Here is a 9,275-nt window from a genome sequence, read left to right on the forward strand (position 1 = left end):
CTAGTTCTTTCTGATCAGCTTCCTGCAAGTGAAAAGCAATTTGATGATGTCACTGAACAACAGGATAAATGTCCTCATTGACATGAAGTTGCACTTTCAAGGTCTTAAGCCTTCCTACTCCAAGAAACAATGATGGGGATGTACTTACTATGTTTGCAGGTTCATTTATGTTTAGGTTGATGGAGATCAGCCCCATGTCAGCAGCAGTACTGAAACTGAGTAAACATTTACTTGTGCAAGTACCTTGAAGAACATGAATCAGCACATGTACTTTCGGCAGCCTGTGGTTCATGGTTGCTACAAATGATCCATGACTTCTTAATGGTGTCGAGGCAGCCCACGTGAATACCTTTGCCTTGGGAGGTGTGAGATGGGGCACCAGAGACAGTTTATTCCAATTCTCTGCCAGCATGATGTCTATTGATGCACCACTATTGATGATAAATGGAATTGGGCAGCCATTTACCTTTAGTGTGACCTTGGGGCAATAGTCAAAGGAACTTGGTTGTCTCATGTGGCAATCTCGCTTGGACCTTTCTCCTCATGAATCAAACCCATGTATGAATGTCGCTCACCACTTAACATCATCATCGCACAGGCATCTTCACGGTTGCTCAAAAATGACATTGAAGAACCTTATGTAAAATTAATTTGATGAGGATCAACCTCGTTAGTTTCCACTTGCCTCAATTGGTGTTGCTGCTTGGTCTTGTGGGCATAGCTAGAGGTTTCTGGAACTTTCTGGCATCCATTCTCTTTTCTCAACATGACACAGTTGGCTACTCTTTCACATTGCAAACCGTCAAGAAACTATTTTCTTTTCCACAGCTTATGTATGTTTGGCCAATGGCAAGATATTTACCTTCGTGCAGAAAGGGCAATCCACATCGGAACCACAATTTAGTTTTCTTTGGAGACATCATTTTATGGCCCTCAACCTTGTGTTTCTTCTTACTTTTCATTTTCAAAGCTGATTCACTCTGGGCTACTTCAGCTGTCATATCAGCAGCTTTCTGATCGGCACATTCTTCTGTGCTTGCAGCCTTGAGCACTCTCTTCTAACCCTGGACAATGGACTCCGCTCCGCTAGCGGAGTTCGCGGAGATTTGTTAACTTTGCATTCCATAAAAAATACGGAATTCAGGCAAAAACTCAGTTCCTCCAGATAGCGGAATCAGCTACCAAACTGCACCCACAAATGCTTTGATAACTTTACTAGGTGTCCCTCAAGTCAAATGCTTTTGCATTTGACTCATGAGGGACACCTAGTAACATCTAGTGGAACTGCAGCTTCATGAAAGGGTTTCAACGCTTTTGCATCTGACTCGTGAGTTACAGCTAGTAACGACTAGTGGAACTGCTGCTTGATGTAATAATTTCAATGCAGCTCTTTGTAGTATTATTTTGATATTGGATACTATAATATTCACTGCCCACTGCTAATCTCGTCCCATAATGCATTGTAGGGCCTTTGGTTGGGATTGTATTTTTGCCCATAACTGTGCTTGGAGTGATCCTAAGAGGATGGGACCACCACAGAATCCTTTACCAAGATGTGCTCTTTGTTTTCAAGGAATCTGCTTGGTTCTCTGCCTAGGGTAGGGAGGATCCCAAACTCATCACCTCTCTCACTGCTTGCTAATTTGTCATTTTCACTTGTGTGAAATGACTGTATGCATTGTAGCATGTAAAGACAGAGATACTTGTTATTTTATGAAAAGTACTAGCAGCCCGTCCCGACCTTGTCCGGGAGCAACAGGCTTCCCCGACCCCCGCCCGCCCCGACATTGTCCAGCAGCCCGGGCCCCCGCCCGGCCCGTCCCCTGCCTGCTAAGCATGGGCGGAAAATCCGTTTCGCTCGCGGATTCTGCGGATTTTCGGTAAATTCGCAATCCGCGAGATTCGCGAATCTCCCGCAAAATCCGCAAATCCGCGAGCAGCGGATTTTATGGCTTGCTCGCACTGTTCGCGTGAGTTCGCGGCTTCCCAGTACAACTTCGCACCCCGCGAATACGCGCTAAATTGCAGAAATACGATCTTAGCAAAACTGAAACTACTTACCAGGTTCAAAAGTTCAGGCTCATCATTAGTAGCCATTTCCTGTAGTGCTTCCTGAGGGGCCCCTCCAGAGTTCAGTTGCCAGTTGCAACTATTATGCGACCCTGCTCTGAACCTCAGAATAGTTACACATATGCAACAAAGGTCCTGAATTACAGCTAAGGGAGACAAGCAGGAGCCAGGCTGGAAGTTCAAATCCATTAATCAGCCCCTAATTCATTATTGTCAGTTGGGGCAAGGCAGGTGTTGTAACTAATTTTGCAACAATGAAAGCACTTAGCAAGTGCAAAAGATCACTAATCAGGAAGCACTAAGGAAGCAGGTGCCAGCTAAAAAAATATTCTGTGACACATTAATCAGCCCCAAATTAATTCAGGTCACTTGAGGCAGGGAAGGTGTGCTTTGCTTTGCCACAATAATGTACACTGACTGGACAACCAGAGGGTGCTGTGATGAAACAGAGGGTGGCATGGGTGGGCCAGAGGGTGGCATGAGTAGTCAGAGAGTGGCAGTGGTGACAGAGAGTGGCAGTGATGAAGAAGAGTGTCCCAAACAGGCTGGACACGTAAAAACAACAAGTTCGCAAAACTTGCGACCCGACAGGTAAGTTCGCGTTCGCGAAATTGTACAAAACCCTCGCGAACTGGCAGAAACCCGCGCGAACACAAAAAAAAAAATCCGCAAATTCGCGAGAATTCGCGGATTTTGCGGATTGCAAGTTCGCAAATCCGCAAAATTCGCGAACGCGAGATTCGCAAAATTCACCCATGCTTACTGCCTGCCCCGACCCCAGCCTTCCCCAACATGGGTCCCCTTACCTCAGCCGGCGCTCGTCCCGCATGTCCGCTGCTCGCACTGCCACTGGCCTGTCTGCTGCTCCTCACGTCACCGCTCCTCCCCCGCGCCATGTCCGCCGCTCCCTTACCTCAGCCGCCGCTCCTCCAGCCTGTCCACTGCTCGCACCGCCGCTGGCCTGTCCACTGCTCCTCACATCACCGCTCCTCCCCCGCGCCATGTCTGCCGCTCCTCGTCGCGCTCCTGGACGCCGCTCCTCCCTGCACTCCTGACGTGAGCACCCACGTCGTGGCCGGCGCTACTTCAGAGGGACTACTTTTTTTTTACTGTACATTTTTTAAATAACCTTATTTTTAGAATTTATATAGCCTATAACCTTCTACACACCCTGACGATTCCAACGGTGTATCGGGTGTGTATTGGCACTGTGGTTCCCGAGTTTACCCGCCTCAAAGGCTGAAAGTTCTTCCTTTATTATAGTAGTATAGATATGAGGTTTCTGTTTTATTAATTGGGAGTCCGATGGAACGAAGCGAAGTTGTGGAATTCACAGGAGTTTTAGTTCAACTTCGTGGAATTCTGCGTAGTGGTACTCCCCCAACTACACCCACCCCTACTCTCTTCAGAATGAGTGTCTCACACAGCATACGTTCTGAATGAGTCGGAAAGGCAACCAACGATGACTCTGAGATGGATGGCTTCTTTAACATTAAATTATTGACCTTGCAGTGCTTAATGAGGGCCTCAAGTCTTTCAGCAAACTCATCTGTCGTTTTTCCAGCTTGCTGTCTGGCTTGTTCGAAAATGTACCTTTTATTGTCGACGTTTGGCATTGAATTGAACTTGAATTCTAATCCCACCTTAATATGGCAGCAAGATATTACATCAGCTTAGTGTGTTTTCTTTATCATTTCCTTCACTCATTCATCTGTAAGGTTCTGTAAGTATTTGGTGAGTGTTTTGTCAACTTCTTCTAGCGCGTTGATGAAAGAATCAAATTTTTTTGCCCATGCAGTCTATTATTCTGTGTTTTTTGCTGTATCAAATAGTAGCAGCTGTTTGAAGAAGGTGGCAGTGCCATATTTGACACTGTTCTCTGTAGCCATTGGAATCTTCAAAAATCTTAAAGACTTTTGGAGGTGTGCTGATCACAGCCAGCAACTTTGGTGGTTGCTGCTTCAGGTACCAACAACTCCGTAAGCACAACCCCTTGAGTTCACTTGAATTGTCATGGATGCTACTTGCTACTTAGCAATTTTAAACGCACTGGTCTCCAGCCCGAATTTACCTCAATGTTGGATGCCTTATTCTTCACTCATGCCGGTGAGTACAATTGTGCTCTTTCCACCTAGACGCCTCTGCTTTCCTTGGCATGCTTTTGCACTTGTCTATCACAGCCTTCTGTGCTTCCTTGTATCTGGTTGTCACTGCCTATAGTGCTATCATACTGTAAGGCTGCTGGCTCTGTGCTATGTTGCAGTTCAGTACCTCTTATTTCGACCTTACCAGCAGGTTCCTGGCTGACCACAAGCAAACTTCTCCATATGGCTTTCGCCTTCTTGAAACCTTAGCACTGGCTGGAGCAGCACTTTGACTCCACATATGCCGAACGTTGACTGCTTCACTTTGACTGAGGTGCACATGGCTTGCACGGACAGTTTGCTGGACCTTGGTAAACTCTCAGGGAGAGCACTCTTGTTTCTTGGGGTTACAGTTCCTATCCTCGCCACCAGTTGTGGCGTCCCCCCAGCCAGGCAGAATGCAAATGACCATGCCACACCTGGATCTCTAGAGGGCACGTCTTTATTCTTCAGATTGCAAACGTTAACTTCTTGCAATGCATCAAGAATTTTATTACCAACACCCAAACACACCCAAATGATTATGTCATTCTCCTACCGAGCCCATCAGGGGGCAGAAAGACCCCGCTATTAATATTTACAAGACACTACATTATGGATTCCAAACTCTGAATACAATGCATACTTAATTCCACGCTGGGTTATAAATATACAAGGTTACCTTTTAACATATAACCACACCAGCCTGTTCCACAACACACTAGAATAATTGTTCAATCAATGTTGCTTCTAATATATAATAAAAAGACATAAAATAGCTCTGAAATGTCCCCAATTAAGACACTTTGTTGTTCTATTGGGGTTTGCTGTTTCGAAATGAATGGTGAAGGGTGTTTGTATGGAGAAGGCAGTTACAGTCCTGCAGTATGACCACAGCAAGTGCTACATAAAAAAGTATGTTTTCTTTACAAGGGGTTCGAAAGAGAAACGAATGGGTTGTTCAACATGCAGGATTTTCTCTTGCATTGTTAGCTACTCAAGCACTGAATATTATGTGGTTTATAAAATGGTTATCATGTATATTTAGTGCTGGTGTTATACACAATTATACAAATAAAACAAGTATAGTGTGCTGCAAAAAAGGGAAAAATTGATCCAGAAGTTGGAGACAAAGGAGATTGTGGTGGGATTGTGGAGCAGTATACCTATGTCTCCAATTAAAAATGTTGACTACACTACCCTGTACATCTGATCTATTTTAATAAGGCTGTATAAGACATTCCCTTAAAATGTATGTCAATCAAAAGGGTAAAGGATGATGCTGAGAGAAGATGGGGTTGACTGCATGCGATGGGTCGGTCTAACTGTAACTCGAGCCATAAAGTATCTATAACTCTCAGCCTCGCCATGCAATGCCAATTACCTCCCATATTACATCACTCATTACATGTTCTATGACATTAATAACATTACTGCAACATCTGAAACAACATCATTGTTAACAACACTGTGCATTTTGAGTGTGCACAATATAATTACATTAGAGCTTGTGTTACAGTTACTTGAGATACCTATACGTGGTGAATTTAGTGGTTTTGTTTGTTTAAAATGGTATATTTTAACTGACCTTTTCACCTAACTATAGCTTCCCTTTAACTTTTGTGTTTTTTCAGTGAATTTCAGACGTTTCTTTTAAGGCAAAGTAAGATACTATTACCATATCTAACTATAACGTCGCTTTAACCCTTCTTTCTTTCAGTGAATATATATACAGAGTGCAGTAATGGTTCAGCTGAACTTTCCATTGAAATGACCTTTGCATATAACTTGTCACCCGGTAGACAGATATGCACAAAACCTACCAACCTAGTCACTCAGTTTACTAAATTTTGGCATACCCACTTTTGTGAAGATCCAGTCATGGGAAACAAAGTTAAAGAGAGAGGTTGAAAGACCTTTCCAATTTTAGCTTACATGGAATAATTTGGCAAAAAATAGAGTAAACACTGCTGAAAAGATTTACAACAAATTTATCATGAATGCAGAGCATGATTTAGAAAGGATGCTTATTTGGTTTGAATCATATCTGTTTAGTAGTTTTTGGTGACATTTGCATTTAAACAAGATGCTGCGCTTGACTTAAAGGGGTAAATGATTTTGTATATCTTGATAATTAAAAAGACCTTTGTTATTTAAGCACTCACTTAATACATTGAGATTTCTATTCGAATTTTGGGACCTTTGCATAGCCATATAATGGGAAGGCAGCTACAAAAGGAAGGGTGGAAAAAGGGTAATTTGCTAATACATTTGTCTCTGTCTGATGAACATGCACATGTTTTGGCAAACGCTAAGATGGGTCAGTTTTCTATTGGTATGTTAAGTTGTTTGCCATTCCATAAAATATAGGCATAGTTAAAGATAGGGGGTCAGTAAATTTTCATTTGCTCATAACTATAACAGAATTTAGCAGAGACTAAGCATGTTTAATCTATGTTTGCTTTTCACAATTTCATACAGGTCCATCAAGGGAGAGTTCAAGGGAACATGAAAGAAGTTTTCATCTCCTAATAAATGTGCCACTGTTTGATGAAACCACACAAAAGTCTGCAAATATTTAGCAGGTTTACCTTACTGTTGGTTGTGTCAGGTTTTAAGCAGATCAATCAGGGAGGCAAAAACAATAGGAGGGCAATTTGAGTTTAATTAATTATTATATTTGGTGCTACTGAATTAAACTGCATGAAATTTGACAGCTAGCAAATTAAGCTTGGGCCAGGAAAGCCCTGTAGCCAAATCCCCACTGTACACAGTTGAAGGTCACTGGACAAAGGGCCTGGATGAAGGCTGTGCACAGCGCAGAATCAGTACATGGAAGATTGTACGCAGTGGGGCCTAGGGAACTATGGCAGGTTTGGAGCATATCCTGGAAGCAGACCTGCTGCTTACGGGCCTAAAACTGTGTGCTGTGATGGCTGGAAATAAAGTACATCATATAAATTGACATTCACTGAAAAAAAATAGCTAAAAAGTGAGTTATAGTTCTGTCTCAAACTCACCAAGTCACTGAAATTTGCACTTCATGGTTGTCAATGCACACAACACATGCCATAACTCACGCCTCCCACTATACTAAGCAACTCTTTAGCAAAGGTATAGAAGCAAAGAGTACCTGCTTCATGCCTAAGTGGACTAACTATATATGAGGCATCCTATGTAGCAATGATGAGACAGCATATCCTACTTAATTGCTCAAAATAAAAAATACAGGGTAAAAACAAGATGATGAATGGACATTAAACCAAATGAGTTGTCAGCCCCTCCTCTATATTCAAACCCCCAGGGACTTTTGACCCTATTTACAAACTACACTTTGTAGTACATTTTGAAGTACTACAACAGTGGTACTAATTTACTACACAATGCTATCCACAAACCTGTGTGTGGAGTTCTATGCCTCTGCCTTTCCTCTCTTTTATTCACTGAGATTTCAACCCCAACTGGTATGTACACTTACAGATGTGTCTCACAAACTGGTCATTGATGCCACTAATGTGAAATTGTAGTGTATTGTGCTCGACACATGTAGAATTACAAAGGTGCATTCACTGACTGATGACATCCAGCAGGTAGTGACATGTAGATTTGAAGTGGTCATATGTGGGTGTTTAAACACTGTGATACATTGGTACTTGTGGTTCAAAACATTTTGGTACTGTGATATGCCTTCTCTTTTGGACACAAGTGACACCTCATATTCATGGAATTAAGATTACCTACACCTCTTAAAACTTTTACTTTTCCATTGAGTTGTAAATATGTAAACTACGGATGGTGTTCCGTCCAGGACCAATGTGGACGGGGGATATCCCTTAACATAGTTGGATCTGGTGGTATAGATGTATGTGCAACTTCTCATTGAAAACATATGGCCACCATGTCTCCATGCAAGCAATAATAAACGTTTTCAGTAGAGTGATCTATGCACTTTTCATAATGTTATTGTTAAGAGTTGTTAATGCATCGAGTTTACATAGAGGTCTTACACCTATTTTAACTGTCTTTTCAGCATCAACTGAGGCAAGCAGAGAAGACCATGCTGATGAGGTTGGGGATGCAGCTGGCCAAGTGCCTCCAGTCAGGAGACTGACACAGATGGAGGCAGAGGCCCAGAGGGTGAGGGGTTCCCTGGAGGTCTCTAGTGGCAACTCCCTGATGGTGGTGGACTATACAGGCCATGTGGTCACAACATCCTTGTCCGCCACCCCTGTTCCATCTCCACCCTCCCTGCTGCTCCCCACCAAGCTGTCCAGTCCACTCGCATCAGGAGCTCAGTGTCTCTTTTGCTCCAGGCACTTCATGCCCCACCCATTGCCCCCAGCTGTCCTGAGTGAGGAGGCTATTGACCTCCTAAGATAGATTTCTGTTGGGCAGACTGCACTGCTGAAGGCCATCCAGGGGCAGTCCAGCCAGATTATGCAGACAGTGGTATTCACAGTAGTATGTCTGCCCTACAGAGGTTGTTTCAGGCTCTGGCCTCCGCACCATTGGCAGCCTATCACCCACCTACCCAGCATTCCACTCCACCACCTGCCTCTTCCCCATCCCAAATCCCTTTACCCAGACCTGTCCACAGCAAACTTAGACTGAAGCCCACACCCACAACAACATCCACATGCAGCACACACACACACCAAAACACAGCAAGAAGTCTAGACATTCAACCACACAACAGACACTCACCACCCCCAGACACAGCCCAGACACACAACATACCCAGCACATCCACAGCAAACACCCAAAAAAACATAAATGCAAACCCAAACAACAGACATCTACAACACAGACACAACACACATCAGACCCACACATACCTGCTCCAACCACAGGCAGACTATTTGATGTTATTGTATAGTTCGTGATATGTAAGTACAGTTGTGTTTGTTTGATCCCTGATTGATGATCCAGCTAAAGTGGTTGGTATAATGGGCCTTTTGAACTGGTGCTGGAGTTATGACAGGACAAGGGTATATATTGGATGGATGTCTATGTGGGTTGACATCCATATGGGGCAACAATGCATTGGGTGACATGCTATATGGAAAGTATTTCAGCTCGTCT

This window comes from Lissotriton vulgaris, chromosome 1_1 (assembly GCF_964263255.1).
Source record: "Lissotriton vulgaris chromosome 1_1, aLisVul1.2, whole genome shotgun sequence".
NCBI classification, from domain to species: domain Eukaryota; kingdom Metazoa; phylum Chordata; class Amphibia; order Caudata; family Salamandridae; genus Lissotriton; species Lissotriton vulgaris.